Here is a 15,928-nt window from a genome sequence, read left to right on the forward strand (position 1 = left end):
AGAGGCAGCAGGCGGGCACGGCATCCGGGACTCGGGCAAGTCCAGGGCGCCGAGGAAGTGGCCGGCAGAGGTGGTGGGGTTAGCAGGCCAGCGGACAGGTGGGGGTTCCACACCCCCCAGGACCAAGCGTGAGGTTGAGACTCAGCATCCTCACCCAGTGCAGGCACCTGCGTGTCTGACCTCACCCCCTCCTCCGAGCCCAGGGAAGAGCTCCGGGTGAGGGCAGACAGGGATGGGGCGGACGGTCTGGACGACAGACTTCCCACCCCCGGAGCACAGCCCTGACCCCCAGCTCAGGGACAGTCGGTGGCTCACAGCTGAGACCTTCTGGGGAATTGTCTCAGCCACAGGAGGCTGACAGTCTGCGCTAGCATCCCCCAGGCTTCTGACCACAGGACTCTCAGAATACGACCTGGTTTGCAAATAGTCTTTGTAGATGTATTAGTTCAGATGAGGTTATATAGGGGGTAGGGGTGGGGTGGATCCCAGGTGACTGGTGTCCTCGTGAGAGCAGACACAGACATGGGGAGAAGAAGATGCCGTGTGGCATCTTGGAGAGATGTTCCTACAGGCTACAGGGCAGTAGAAGCCTGAAGATGCAGGGAAGACCCTCCCTACAGGTTTCAGAGGGACCCACAGCCCTGCTGACCCCTGAGCCCCAGACTTCTGATCTCCAGAGCTATCAGACGGCACGTCCCCGTGGCTTTCCTGGTGTGCTGTACTTTCTGCCAGCCTCCCCAGTTACACCTCTGCACCGCCGGCCTTTCGAAAGCAGGCCTGAGTTTGAGGAATCTTCGAAGGGCAGAGCTTCCCGTGGGGCCACCTGAGGTCTCTGTTGACCCGCACTTCAGCCCAGCCCCGCGTGGGGATCGGATCTCCATCAGAGAGAGCCGTGTGGGCTGCAGGTGCAGGGGGTCACAGAGAACCCCATCACCGTTGCTCTGGTCCAATGGCGCCGTAACATCCCAGAACCTTTTACCCTTGAGACAGCAGGCATGTGTGTGCAGGCGTGCACACGTGCGCACACACATGTACGCACACACGTGCACTCACACATGTTTGCACACGATCACACACGTGTGCACACACGCTCACACATGTGTGCGCACATGCACACTCACACATGTGTGCGCACATGCGCACTCACACATGTGTGCACACACGTACACACACACTCACACACGCTCACACAGTTCTGAGAAGGCAGTCAGGCCCCACACCGGCTGGGGTGGCAGGCTGGTCCATTAAGGGATGAAGCCCAGGCAGGTGTTGGCTTCTGAAATAAAATTCACTGAGCTGCCAGCACCCCAGCACCTGCCACGCCTCTGCTCCACTGACCGCTAAGCTGGCAGCCAAGCTGGGTCATCGGGCTCAGGACTGCACAGAACCCTGGAGGTTGGGAGGGGTCAGTGCCCCACAGCCCGAAGAGTCAGCGGGGCCCTCCCCTCACAAGGAGATGGGCCCCTGGCCGTGCCGGGAGGACCCCGGGCCCACTGGCCGTCCTGACTGACCATGACAGTCGGGTAGGTCACAGGGGTGGGGCGGAGCTGAGTGGTTTAATCAGACCCACTGCAGCCAGCACCTCTCTCGGGCGGGCAGACGGCCAGCCTCGAGCTCAGCAGAGCTGCGACTGCCCCCAGGCAGGAGGAGCCGTCTGTAGGTAAGGGTGGCCTTGGGCACTGAGCAAGGATCAACACCCCTCGGACCCCAACAGGGCTCCTCAGGTGAGTTCTTATATTCACCTCCAAGGGGCACAAGCAGGGCCTTGCACGTTCTCTCTGAATTCACCCCATGATGACACAGATGCGCGCAGAAGCTTCCACTGGCTGAACACAGACTGGTATCCAGCCCACGGCAAAAGCAAGCCCCTCGGTCACTGGAAGCTGAGGCCCCAAATCAGCAAAGACACTTCCCTCGTCCATCTGCAGAGTGCTTCCAGGAGCGGTGGGTGGCCCTGGACTTGGGAGGGCTGCTCGCGAGGGAGGATGTGGACGAACCCGACGAGGAGAAGACACGGGCAAAGCCTGATGAGCAGACGGACGGAAAGACACAGCTGAGAGGCTCTGGGCCGGGCGTGGGTTTTACCAGGGGGTGTGGATTTTACAGTGAAGCACAGTGGGTCCTTCACAAGAACGTCTACAGCATAGCCCAGCAAAGGCTGTCAGCAAAGGTGTCTGGTCCAACAGCCCGAGATGGGGACAGTCGTGTCGTGTGAATGATTCTCCATACTTCTGGTCCCTGAGAGTCCGGGAGTGACCACCATGACTGAGTATATCTGTCGGCATGTATTTTATGCACAAATAAGGTGTCGGGTTTGATGTGCCACCAGACCTGAGAAACGGGCTACACTTAGCTTAGATTCTAAGACGTTGAAGCAACTGTCTTTCCGATTCTTTGTCTCTGAAAGATTGCAAGTTGGTGAATGAGTAAAACAGTGTAGCCCAAATCCAAATCTCTAATTTTTGTGATTCTTTACAGTGACCTATGACGTGACCGCTTAGTCCTCCCTTTGAATAGCATCCATTTGTATCCCGTTAACCCCTAATCCTCCCCAGAAGTATTCTACTGCAAGAGAAACTGCTGTTTTCTTTTAAAACATCTTATTCAGGTAGAGAGGAAATAACTGGCCCAATTTGAGAGCCAACAAGATCCATCCCCAAAGACGGCACCTGTGATGGGAAGGGAGACTGGTGACAGGGTCCTGCAACCACAGACTGCTTCCACTTCAGCTGCCCTGTTAGGTGCTGGGAATGCAGTGAGCACCCCGAGGTCTGGACTTGGGAATTAGAAAGAGGACGGGAAAAGGAGGAGCCAGCACTGAAAACAGCCGTTTGTTTCCAAAGCACAAAATGTTTACCGAGCTGACAACCCTGTGTTCATCAGACCACCACCAACCCTACAGGGCATGAGCATGGTCTCGTGGGCTGGTGTCCCAGGGGCCATTAGCCCCATTCACAAACACAGTCGACCCGTGAACACGTGGGGATCAGGGGTGCTGACCCCCACACAGTCAAAACTCGGCGTGTAAATTTTGACTGCCCCAAAGTGAAAGTGGAAGGCTTTCTTAGCTCTCCTGGCTATTCTTAGGAACTCTGCACTCAAATGGGTGTATCTTTCCTTTTCTCCCTTGCTTTTTGCTCCTCTTCTTTTCACAGCTATTTGTAAGGCCTCCTCAGACAACCATTTTGCTTTTCTACATTTCTTTCTCTTGGGGATGGTCTTGATCCCTGCCTCCTGTACAATGTCAAAAACCTCTGTCCATATTTCATCAGGCACTCTGTCTATTAGATCTAGTCCCTTGCATCTATTTCTCTAGAGATCTCTTCAAGAAAATTAGAGATACCGAGGGAACATTTCATGCAAAGATGAGCTCAATAAAGGACAGAAATGATAGGGACCTAAACGAAGCAGAAGATATTAAGAGGTGGCAAGAATACACAGAAGAGCTGTACAAAAAAGATCTTCATGACCCAGATAATCACGATGGTGTGATCACTCACCTAGAGCCAGACATCCTGGAATGTGAAGTCAAGTGGGCCTTAGGAAGCATCACTACGAACAAAGCTAGTGGGGGTGATGGAATTCCAGTTGAGCTATTTCAAATCCTAAAAGATGATACTGTGAAAGTGCTGCACTCAATATGCCAGCAAATTTGGAAAACTCAACAGTGGCCACAGGACTGGAAAAGGTCAATTTTCATTACAATCCCAAAGAAAGGCAATGCCAAAGAATGTTCAAGTAACTGCACGATTGCACTTATCTCACATGTTAGTAAAATAGTGCTCAAATTCTCCAAGCCAGGCTGCAGTGATACATGAAGCGTAAACTTTCAGAAGTTCAAGCTGGATTTAGAAATGGCAGAGGAACCAGAGATCAAATTGCCAACATCTGCTGGGTCATCAAAAAAGCAAGAGAGTTCCAGAAAAGCATCTATTTCTGCTTTATTGACTATGCCAAAGCCTTTGACTGTGTGGATCATAACAAACTGTGGAAAATTCTGAAAGAGATGGGAATACCAGACCACCTGACCTGCCTCTTGAGAAACCTGGATGCAGGTCAGGAAGCAACAGTTAGAACTGGACATGGAACAACAGACTGGTTCCAAATAGGAAAAGGAGTACGTCAAGGCTGTATATTGTCACCCTGCTTATTTAACCTATATGCAGAGTACATCATGAGAAACGCTGGGCTGGAAGAAGCACAAGCTGGAATCAAGATTGCTGGGAGAAATATCAATAATCTCAGATACGCAGATGACACCACCCTTATGGCAGAAAGTGAAGAAGAGCCTCTTAATGAAAGTGAAAGAGGAGAGTGAAAAAGTTGGCTTAAAGCTCAACATTCAGAAAACTAAGATCATGGCATCTGGTCCCATCACTTCATGACAAATAGATGGAGAAACAGTGGAAATAGTGGCTGAATTTATTTTTTGGGTCTCCAAAATCACTGCAGATGGTGACTGCAGCCATGAAATCAAAAAACGCTCACTCCTTGGAAGGAAAGTTATGACCAACCTGGACAGCATATTAAAAAGCAGAGACATTACTTTGTCAGCAAAGGTCCATCTAGTCAAGGCTATGTTTTTTCCAGTGGTCATGTATGGATGTGAGAGTTCGACTGTGAAGAAAGCTGAGCACCAAAGAATTGATGCTTTTGAACTGTGGTGTTGGAGAAGACTCTTGAGAGTCCCTTGGACTGCAAGGAGATCCAACCAGTCCATCCTAAAGGAGATCAGTCCTGGGTGTTCATTGGAAGGAGTGATGCTGAGGCTGAAACTCCAATACTTTGGCCACCTCATGCGAGGAGCTGACTCATTGGAAAAGACCCTGATGCTGGGAGGGATTGAGGGCAGGAGGAGAATGGGACGACAGAGGATGAGATGGCTGGATGGCATCACCGATTCAATAGACATGAGTTTGAGTAAACTCCGGGAGTTGGTGATGGACAGGGAGGCCTGGCGTGCTGCGGTGTATGGGGTCGCGGGGAGTCTGACATGACTGAGCGACTGAACTGAACTGAAAGTGAAAGTGAAAATGTTAGTTGCTCCAGTTGTGTCTGACTCTTTGTGACCGCATGGACTGTCGCCCTGCCAGGCTCCTGTCTGTGGGGATTCTCCGGGCAAGAATCCTGGAGTGGGTTGCCATTTCCTTCTCCCGGGGATCTTCCCGACCCAGGGATGCAACCCAAGTCTCCTGCATTGCAGACAGATTCTTTACCAGTGAGCCACTGGGGAAGACCCCCAAACTTAGCTACTAATTGCCTATTATTGACCAGAAACCTTATCAATAATACAATCACTCAATTAACACATACTTTTATAAAATTTTATACATTCAAGACATACCTAATTTTTAAAATTTTTTTCAATATTTCTAGGTCACACAGTTCACCTGTGAGTTTTTTCAAATTGTCACAGATCTCAAAAAATTTTCCAATATCTTTATCGAAAAATATTTTGAAGTAAGCAGACTCATACAGTCCAAACTTATGCTGTTTAAGGGTCAACTGTACTTCTCTTTAAATAAGAGAAGAACATTCATAAAAGGGATTCTTGGAAATAGTTCTAAGCAGTGTAGGAACCTTCACTCTGGGGCAGGTCTCCTGAGGCGACCTGCCTTTGAGAATGACTTCCTGAGTCTCCAAGTGGCATCCGTGGAGTCTGAAATTTCAGATCAAGGTGCCCACGGACTATACATTCAGCCAGGCTGCACCATGGAGAAACTAATTCAGGCTCCTGAAGTTCCAGGCATTCTAAAATTACTCACTGCCTCGGGCTGTTTAGGGCCTTCAAGTTTAATTTGTTGTTGTTCAGTTGCTCAGTTGTGTCTGACTCTTTGCAGCCCCTTGGACTGCAGCCTGCCAGGGCTCCCTGAGAGTTATTATCACACCCTGTTTCTCCAGAGGCCGCAGGCTGGGTTTCAGATGGTTCTCCCGAATCTCAGAGGGGAGCACGCGTGTTCTGGTGGCAGCATCTAAGCTGGAGAAGACACTTTCATGCTCTTTTCATGATCAGCGGTTTAGATGAATCCGCGTTCATCGACAGGGCTTTCCTCATAGCCCATGAACACCGATCTCCCCTCAGGCCTGACACAGGGCACGTGTCTTCACCAGCTAAAGGGCCAGACGTGGCCACAGCTCTGTCTGGGCAGAGGGCAGGGGTCGGGGGCGCGAGCTCAGCCCCACGGGGGCCAGAAGGACGCAGCTGCCCCTGCCTCTGCGCTCAGCTCACACAAGACCCAGCCCGGGGAGGCTGGTGGCACCTCCAAGGTTCAGGTGAGACCAACATTCCTTCCCCGCCTTTCATCCAGTCTGGCCTTCTCCAGGCCAGCTTGACTTCCGGATGCCCCCAGGGCCGCTCGGAAGGGAAAGGCCAACCCCAGGCGACACCGACCCAGCCGTTCCCAAGGAAGTTTGGTAAAAGTCGGGGGACCGGCAGCCTGAGGCGCCTTTAGCGCTCTGCTCTGCAGTCCGGGACATAAACGCCGAGGGGTTCTGGAAGGGTCCTGGAGGGGTGGGGAGAGGCGGACACACGGGAGGCAGAGTGCAGCGGTGAGACCACCTCCAGGGAGGCAGGGCCTCTGTGCTGTGAGCACAGGCTGCAGACCGCGGGCTCCTCCAGGGGGCACAGCCCAACCCAGGCAGTGGAGGCCGACCCCGGCCGAGCCCCCGGCCAGCCTCCGCCCGAGACAGACCGCGCCCGGCCCGTCTGCTGGCGTCACCCCCGGGAGTAACCACAGGGTTCTGGCGAAGCCACCTCCCGCCCACCCTGGTCCTTCCTGGCTCCACGGCCAGCCTCAGACAGGGACCCTGCCGCAACTGAGGCTCTGCGATGAGTTCCCGAACCTGCTGCCAAACGGCCGCGGCAGCTCTGGAGCCCACGAGTTGAGGCCGCGCTCAGGGTGACCCACCAGCTCCTCTGGTGACCAGGAGACCCTGGGGCCGGGGAAGCCCGCCCCTGAGAAATAAGCCCACATGCTCCCCAGGGACGGAGGGCCCAGTCAAAGGGGCCTTTGCAATCTCCATGTCCTTTTTCTCTGTGAACATAAGACGCCCTGAGACCGCACACCTGTCTCCGCTGGTAAATTGAAAACATATTTATCCTGTTGGTGCCAGGCTTTTTTTTTTTTTTTTAATAGATGGGAATGCTTCCACTTCACCATGCGGAATGCCTAAGAAATGCATAATTAAAAATGAAAAGAGGAAGTCTTCTAAAAAGGCTGTTTGCTTGGGTGATGCGGGTGACACGGTGTTCCTTTGTCCTCCCTGGGCCCACTGCTGGGAGACAGGACAGCGGTGCCGGGGCCTGCATGGACGGCCCTGAGAGGCCCCAAGCGGCTCCGGCCCGGCCCGCTCAGCCCTGGCCTCCCCCCACCCCTTGCACGCAGCCGCCCGCTCGTTACACACCAGCTTCCCCCAGCCCCAGCCGTGGCCCCGGCTCTCCATCAGCGCCTGGGTTTACAACTTGACGAGCGTCTCTGAATTGTCCAAAAAGATGGAAAATAACCAATATTTAAGAAAAAAAAAAAGAGCGGGCTGGCTAGGGATAAAGGATTCACCCTGCACACATACCAGTTTTGAGCAAAAAAGCCCCGCGTTCTGTTTTCACATGCCCTGGCCTTGGACAAACTTGGCTGAACCACCCCTCCCCGTGAACCCTCGGGGCACAGCCCAAAGCCTCTTTCAACCCGCGGATTGATGGATGCATGTCAGCCCCGGGTGGCCCCGGTTACAGAGGGTTGAAGTTATCTGAGCACGAGGATAACAAAAGTTACATCATTTTTCATCAACATTCATCATTCTAATTGCCTGAACCTCCACCAGAACAAAGTCGCGCTATAGTTTTATGGTATTTGATTAATGAGGGCAGGGAAATTGAAGTTTTTGCAATAAAACTAGGGGGGAAAAAACCCCACAGACTTTTATCGTTTTCTCCCTTATGATTTTAATTTAATGGCTCGTGTTTTCATTACGGCTGGGGCTGTACACTTTAGCTTGCAATTATGTCCCATCTGTGAAGCGCTGTGTTATTACGGTTTATTCTAGTAGCTTTTCAATCACTTTTGAGTTGGGCTTTGCAAGTATTCTTGCAGCAGGTGGGCTCGCTGGCACCAGCCCAGGAGCACACAAAGCGCAAAGCTGGAGTTTAATGGCAGCATATGCAAGCGGCGCAGAGCGGCCGCCTTCCCCATATGCCGCGGCAGCCTCTTCCGCCTGCCAGTCACCCTCCTTGCCGACTGCAGTCTCCGAGTAGTTTGCTGCCAGGGAAAATGTACCACGGCAGCAAATTTCTCCAGTGCACCATCCTTATTACCGAGACAACCCTGTCATTAGCACAAGCACAATGAACCTGGATGGGGAGTGAATACCAATGAGCGAGCAGGAGCAGCGCTTCTCATCGCCATGGAAACGCCCCCTCCCGGCGCAGTGGCCAGGCAGGCGTGCCCCCCACCCGCGCGGCACCCAGCTAACGCTGCGCACTGCCGTGTGAGCCAGAGTTGGCCCCGGGCCCTCGCGGTGCCCAGGGAGAGCCGCGGGGACGCCCGGAGTCTCCGCGGGCCCCGGGGGCGTCCGCCTCCAGAATCTGGCTCCCGGGGCGGCTCCCAGCCACGAGCAGGAGGCGATGCTGAAGCCTATAAATAATGTTCTCCCGTTAAATCTCACAGGGGGAGTCGAGTGATTGAGAAGAAATGGCTTTAATTCCCATTAAAAAAAAAATGGAGACCAAACATTGTTTTTCTCTAATTAATACAAAGAGGGCTTCACTTCTAAGAGGCTGGGACAGCTTGTGGACCACAGGCCTCCCTGGCCCTTCTCCCCAGACTCTGTCCTGCGCCGCAGGATGGAGGGAACCTCAAGAAACAAAGGCGCAAATGCTTGTATGCAGGGGGTCTGCCCACCTGAGAGCTGCGAAGTTCGCAGAGACCCATAAATAAAGGACGGTTCTGAGTCTGTGTGTGTGCCTGGGTGTGTGCGCATTCGGAAAAGGGAAAGAGCCAAAATCGAGGCGGGGTGGGGGCACCCTCGGATTTTATTTCACAGCCCAATCTGTACACAACTGAGTTTTAAGTCTCCTCCCTGCGTTTGGGGTCTTGTAACTCCCAGCCGATGACACGCTTGCTTTATTCTCCTCCCGATCCCACAGTCAGTTCCAAACTTGAGCAGATCCTGAGTGCAGGTGCCCCGGGGCCTGGCCCCTCCTGGGCGGGCTGCCCCTGCTCGCTCACCAGCAGCCCCGCAGCATCCCTGTCCCAGTGTTCCCTCCCACTGTCACGCTGGGTGTGCTCGTGAGCCCAGGTCTCACTCTCTTCGTCTGTGAACAACTGTTTCCATCATCTCTCAGCGGTCACCTCGTGATGGGGAGACCCCGGCTGCCTCCGTCCACACCCTCTGCCTCGCACCCCAGGCCCCCAACTCCAGACCTATCCTATCTAAATGAAGCGCCAATAAAGTGCTATTTCCAAGCACACCCACCAGGTATTAGATCCCATGAAATGAAGCTGCACTATAAGGGGTGGAGACTCAGGAAGATGACAAATAAAGAGGAGACAGAAAAACTGACTTCTGAGCCCAAATCACCCAGGCGTGTCAGAACTGGCGAAATTCCCCTGGTACCATCACTTATAGAGCATTTATTTTTTATTATAAAAGCACTTCTGGATACATGTGAAATTCACTGGGTTCTAATGGGAATAATTTCCTCCTGCATAACACATCCCGGTGGGAATCCCGCAACTCTTTGATTTTTGTTTTTAAGTTAAAGACATCAAGGGAGAAAGAAAACTTCTCACAAGGAGAGAGGTTCCCAGCTCAGGCAAAGCAGAGAGAGCCGAAGCCAGCGGGGTCCAGGGGGGGATGCCTAGGGGTCACCTGGGCGCTGGAGGCTGTCGGCCATCCCCGACACAAGAGAGTCAGCCCTGAGGACCTGCCTTCCGCTGCTTAAGCAGTTTCCGGCGGGAGCTTTGAATGATCATGAAGAACACAGCTTCCCTGGTGGAGATGCTACAGCTGAAGAACCCGGAGAACCTCAGAAACTTGGGTCTGCTTTTATTTTGAGTTCTTCCTCCTCAATGCCAGATCCTGAAACCCCTGGTTCCAGGACACGGGGGAGCAGGTTGGGGGCATGGCTGGGCCCCCCTGCCCCCCAGGACTCTCTCCATCTCCGAGGGCAGCTGCTGTCTGCCCGGCCTTTACAGGTTCAGCTGGAGAGACAGGAGCACCTTCAGGCCACGAGCCGGCGTCTGGAGGGCAGCTGGTCTCGTTCGCCCAGACAGACGCGGGCCCGCCCGCCCTCGAGCAGGTGGGCCGGCCCTGTCTGTGTGCCGGCCTCGGACGCGCCTCCCCACGTGACAGTCAGGAGGGGCGGGTGCACCACCCCGGCCGCTGGTCCCTGGGTCTACACGGGGCGTGTCCAGTCTCTGCTTCAGCACCGTCCGGCTCCAAGGCGCCGGCAGAGCCACCCAGGGTCACCCTCAGGCCCACTCAGCCTGGCCAGGGGCCGAGGACGCTGCCCGACCGGGCTGGGAGGGGCCTGACCAGGAGCCCACGGACGGCGCCCTCTCCTTCTGGCCGGTGCCCTGTCTCGTCCCCCAGGCATCTGCACGGAGTGGTCAGAGCCTGGACCTCATGCTATTAGATGCCCGTCTGAGGCCAAGCTCTCCCTCCACGGGCACGCTATGGGTTGAACGGTGTCCCCAGAGCACAGGAGAAGGCCCTACCCCAAGGCCGCTGACTGTGACCTTATTTAGGAACAGGGCTATTGTCGGTGTAGTTAGTAAAGATGAGCTCGCCCTGGAGCAGTGTGAACGTGAGTGTTAGTCGCTCAGTCGTGTCTGACTCTTTGTGACCCCATGGACTGTAGCCCACCAGGCTCCTCTGTCCATGGGATTTTCCAGGCAAAAATACTGGAATGGGTTGCCATTTCCCTCTCCAGGGGACCTTCCTGACCCAGGAATCAAACCTGTGTCTCCTGTGTTGCAGGCGGATTCTTTTCCGTCTGAGCCTCCCTGGAAGCCCCAGCGGTCCCAAATCCAACATGACCCCAGGGGGGTCCTTGTAGGAAGCGGTGTCAGCTCTCAGCAGGACCACCCTTGTGAGGCTCTCTCCTAGATGCACAAGGAGGCAGTGTTGGAAACTACGCGGGGACAAGGGCTGGAAACCAGGGTGGTGAGGTCCCGGGGAGGGTGACGTGTACACTGCGTGTAGGCACCCTGGGGTCTCCCACGATGCTCTTCACTCTGAAGCTGAATCTGAACTGAGCACATCGGAGCAGGGTGGTCACGACCTCCTCAGAGCAGCCTGGTGACCTGCACCCCGGGCCCTGGGGCTGGGATGCTGGCAACCCATGAGGTAAGTTTCCAAACCCCTGACAGCAAAGTGACAGAGAGAGACAGCTTGGTTATTTTTAATGTGCTGTTTTATCACCGTGCCCCTCCCCAGGATGAAGAAAGATTAAGACCCAACACTCATTTCATAAAACCACCATTATACCTCTGATTTCATAAAATCTACACACCATTCACCTAATTTTTTTTTCTGTTGTTTCTTCGCTAAGTCATGTCCCACTCTTTATGACCTCGTAAACTGCAGCCAGGCTTCCTAGTCCTTTATTAATATTTGTGGTCAAAATAAAGTTGAGCTACGATAACTTGATGATGACGGTACGTTGGAACCAGCAGGTCTAACTAAGGACCCCATTGTGCTGGAATCTACTGATACTTGTAGATGCTTCTGGGCAGGTGGGAGGACGCTCATCTCACAGTTTGCAAGCCCCAAGCTCAAGGCCCAGCTCCGGCTCCTCCCACCAGGACAGGTTGCCTGCATGGCTGCCCTCCTCGGGTGGAAACAGTGCTGCCGCTGACCTCGCTCACCAGGGCAGGGTGGGGGAGAGCCCGGGGAACTGCTCACACACATTCAGTGCCTCACCGTCCGCTGCCTACCTGCTGTGTGCCTCGTCTGAGATGAGGATGCAGGGCAGTGGGGAGACAGAGGAGACTGCCCAGGAGCAGTGACGTGGTGTGCTGTGAGTGATGACAGAAATACACCCGGAGCTGGCAGATTTCACACCGTGGTCTTTGTGCAGATGGAGCTGGTCCTTCGGACACCCTCCTGTCCACCTGTCCTTATCAGAAACGTCCACGAACAGAACTCAGTTTCTTAGGGGGTAAGCCCAGATCTTTGCTCAGATGGCACAGTATTAGTGGCACAAATGTATAGCAAGCTGCCAGCAAGGCCAGTTTTCACCATCGCTTCCGGGTGTTGACACGTGCATTTGTGAGCAGCAGATTCTCTCTCTGTCCCACTTGCTGAACCGTCTCCCCTGGTGACATTCAAGGTCTCTAGGAACAGCCGTGGTCATTTTCCATGTTTGTAACCACCCCTTTGCTCCCTCTCGGTTTTCAAAGTGCAAATCACAGCCCGGTTACTTCCAGTCCTGGCCTCTAAGTCCGCACCACGCACATGAAATTTCAGCTTCTGTCCTGTGTAATTAGGCTACTGAGAGCATGAAAGCTGAGTTGTCTGAACACTTCCCTAACTTGCTCTATTTACCCACGCAGCCGGGGAAGGTAAACAAATAAAGCACACGGAACGGGTAGCTTTGTGAACTGTCCAGGCCGAAAGCCGCAGGGAGCGTCCCTTTTGTGAGAGCTGGCAGGTGTGACCTTGACCTCACGGCAGGGCTGCGGCTCGCTGGCTGCCCTTCTATAACCTCCCTCCCGACCTTGCTCCTAATCAGGGCTTTTCTGGAACTTTCATGGCTTCCTCCTTGTCCCTCTGGGTTTGTAACCGTGCCCACATGCGGCAAAGACCAGCCGGAGGCTCACCGAGCCCTCCTTCCTCCAAACCAGCACCTGGGCTGGGACGCGGGACCCTGGGCCCAGGAGACCTCCGGGAGCCCCCTAAGACTGCCTTCTACCTGCGTTGTGGCCGACCCAGGTGAGACCAGAGGGGTCACGCACCCAGCATTCAGGACCTCAGGCTGCTCTTGGTTGCCAGAGTCCCGTCTCCCCACTGGCAAGGAGATCAAGTGTCTGCCGTGTTCCAGCATGCAGTGAGGGGTGGAAGCTTTTCAAAGTCCGATGCAAGCACGCGCAGGGATTGTCACAATCATCTTCGGTAGCAGGGACACTATGCGGGGTGGGCAGCGGTCAACACCCAGCCCAGACACATCCTGGTGAGACGTGTCCGGGAAGGTTTAAACTGCCTTGGCCTCAGACGCGGCCTCTCCGACAGGCCTGAGTGGGGACAGCACTCCATGGGGAGAGGAGGGGAGGGAGAAGCCCCGCGGCGTCCAGTGACCCGCTGACCACATCTCGCCCTCCCCACAAGGCTGCCCTCCCGGCCCGGCGCGTCCCTAGGGAGCTGAGGACAGGTCTCCTGCCACCTCCTTGGGATTGCAATGGGTGGAAATGCAGGCTTATGGTTAAAAGTCGGTTCCCAGTGGGGCTTCCAAACTGGCAACACTTACAGACAGGTTCAACATTTAGGAGACAAGACGCCAGTCCAGCCATGGGCCGAGGAACGAGGCCGGAGGGTGACAGCGTCTCCTCTTGGGCGGTGGTCCCTGGGCTGCCCCGAGTGGTCCTGAGCCACGCTGTCCCCCGGGCGGCCCTCCCACCATGCTCCGTGCCGAGGCCCCTGGTGAAGGGCCTTCCCGGGGCCTCGGAGCCGGGGCCTCCACGAAGGCCTGCCCCCCGGGAAGGGCCACTGCTTGTGCCAGCCAGCCTGCATGTCACCGTCAGGCACTCACGCGATGCACCCCAGGCCCCGACCCCAGCTATGGCACAGCCGTGACGGCAGGGGCTCCTGCTTCAAGGCCGCCTCGGTTTTACATACGTGGAGATTTTCTCTATTTGCCCCCAGAAGAGCCCAGGGCCTCATTGCAAGTATTTTTCAAGGTTAAAACTGGCACATTTTCTTGGAATTTTAAAACATGAGAAACAAATGAAAAAGTATCCTCCTCCTCGGGAGGAAGTTTCAGATCCCTTAAGTTTAAACTAACGTTTGCTTAGTTGCTCAGTGGTGTCCAACTCTCTGCGACCCCCTGGACTACAGCCCACCAGGGTCCCCTGTCCATGGGCTTCTCCAGGCAAGAATGCTGGAGCGGGTTGCCACGCCCGTCTCCAGGGCATCTTCCCGACCCGGGGATCGAACCTGCGTCTCTTGCATTGGCAGGTGGATTCTTTACCACCAGCGCCACTTGGGAAGCCCCTAAACTATCATAAACATCTTCAGTTCAGTCGCTCAGTCATGTCCGACTCTTTGTGAGCCCATGGACTGAACTTGACCCAGTGGCATTTTCCTTAAGCGGAGGGCAGAGGGGGAGACGTAGAGGAGGTGGTGGACTTCAGGGAGGGAAGGGGACGGCGACCAGGAGACCTGGCCCCATGCCGGCCGCTGGCCCGACCCATGTGCGGCCCACGGGGCCACCCAGAGGCCATGTGGAGGCCAGGGCAGCTCCGGGAAGAAAGTGGGAGACGCCACCCTCACTTCTGCGGGTCCTGAACCTCCGCTCCACGGCAGGTGTGTTTCTGGAGCTTGAACGCTTCCGAGAAGCTCACTGACCTCCCCCCCACTCCATCCCACACTCCCATCCCCGTTCAGTTCTATCCTGACGAGGAGTCAAGGAAGCAAGCCGCGGATTGGGCCTAAGAAGATGGAGGTAATTTTCTGTAATTTGGTTTCATGTAACCAAACGTATGCGTTTTAAATAGACTCACGCCAATATCCACAGGTGGAAATAAACAAGAATTGTGCTCTCTAGTTCTTTCCAGGACCTCAGACCTCAGAAGCTCAGTCCCAGAACAGCTATGGGGGACCCGGGGCCCAACCTCAAGGCAGGGCCACCAGAGCCCTCCAGACAGAGGTCGCTGCTTGTCTGCGGAAGAAAACTCGCGGTCCCAAAGGCTCAGGCGTTCCGCCAAGACCTGCGCCTCCACCAGGAGGAAGCCCCGCGGCCGTGTCAGATGCTCCGTGCCTCTGCGTCTCTGTCTGTCTGTCTCCATCTCTCGGTCTCTCTCCATCTGTCTGTCTGTCTCTCTCTCTGCAGGTGGAGGCAGGTGGCTCTGTCGCAATCCTCACAGGCAGACGCTCCTTTGGACGGAAGAACGGGACCCCCTCAGCCCTGCCCCGGCCTCTGTAAGTCTGCAGGGCACAGTCCCGGGTTGGACCCCGCAGGTGACGGGCTGTGACATCCAACAGCACCGCGGTGGCGCCCTCCGCACGCACACAGCGGGGGCTCCAGAGCGCGGCAGGGCGGCTGTGAACACACGCTGATGTCACAGGCGACCCCCGCCCTGCCCACCCAGCCCCCGGCACACGGCAGGTGCTCCATGCATGCCCCGTGCGACCTCAGCAGACAGAGCGGCCACACCTGGGGATGGCTCTGCTCCTTGGGGCTCCCGAGTCCCCTGGGCTTCCAAGGGGGACAAATCTTGGCAGATTTTAAGTTGTTATTATATTTATACCTTTCTTTCAAAAGTAAAGTGAAAATTTATTTGAAGTACTTATCTTTTCAAATTTTGCTTGTAAGATGAGTTGCTGCTAAGAGATTTTCCCTTGAGGGAAAATAATAGCTTTTTCAATCCCTAATAAGCTAATCTCCAGAAATTCAGAGGGAACGCACCCCATTGACATAACAGCATATATGGACAGTATTAATACACTGTTATAAGACGCTAAGAGCATGCTCTATTACCATAACAGGTTTTTGGGTCTTTCATCAGAAGAAACAATAAACATTTTACAAGATCATATATTTTATAAATAGTAAAATTCTCAATATAAATTTTACTGCATAGCTATAGTAGTGTACTCACTGAGGTTCTTTAATTGTGCTACCAGGTAAAATGACAGATGTTTTCTCTTCTCTCCGATAACACTGATAAATGCCCTTCTTTGCTGTTGAGTTTTCAAAATAGCAAGCTTGATT

The 15,928-nt window shown here is 54.5% G+C and overlaps 1 long non-coding RNA gene across 1 annotated transcript; it reads right to left on the reverse strand.

The window, feature by feature from the left end:
- Positions 1 to 9,618: 9,618 nt before the first annotated feature.
- Positions 9,619 to 12,524, reverse strand: LOC139036227 (uncharacterized). Its single transcript, XR_011488931.1, has 2 exons — positions 11,937 to 12,524; positions 9,619 to 11,362 (listed from the first exon to the last, which is right to left on the reverse strand). It is a non-coding gene; the product is annotated as an uncharacterized lncRNA (long non-coding RNA).
- Between the last annotated feature and the right edge of the window lie 3,404 nt (positions 12,525 to 15,928).

This window comes from Odocoileus virginianus, chromosome 8 (genome assembly GCF_023699985.2).
Source record: "Odocoileus virginianus isolate 20LAN1187 ecotype Illinois chromosome 8, Ovbor_1.2, whole genome shotgun sequence".
NCBI lineage: Eukaryota > Metazoa > Chordata > Mammalia > Artiodactyla > Cervidae > Odocoileus > Odocoileus virginianus.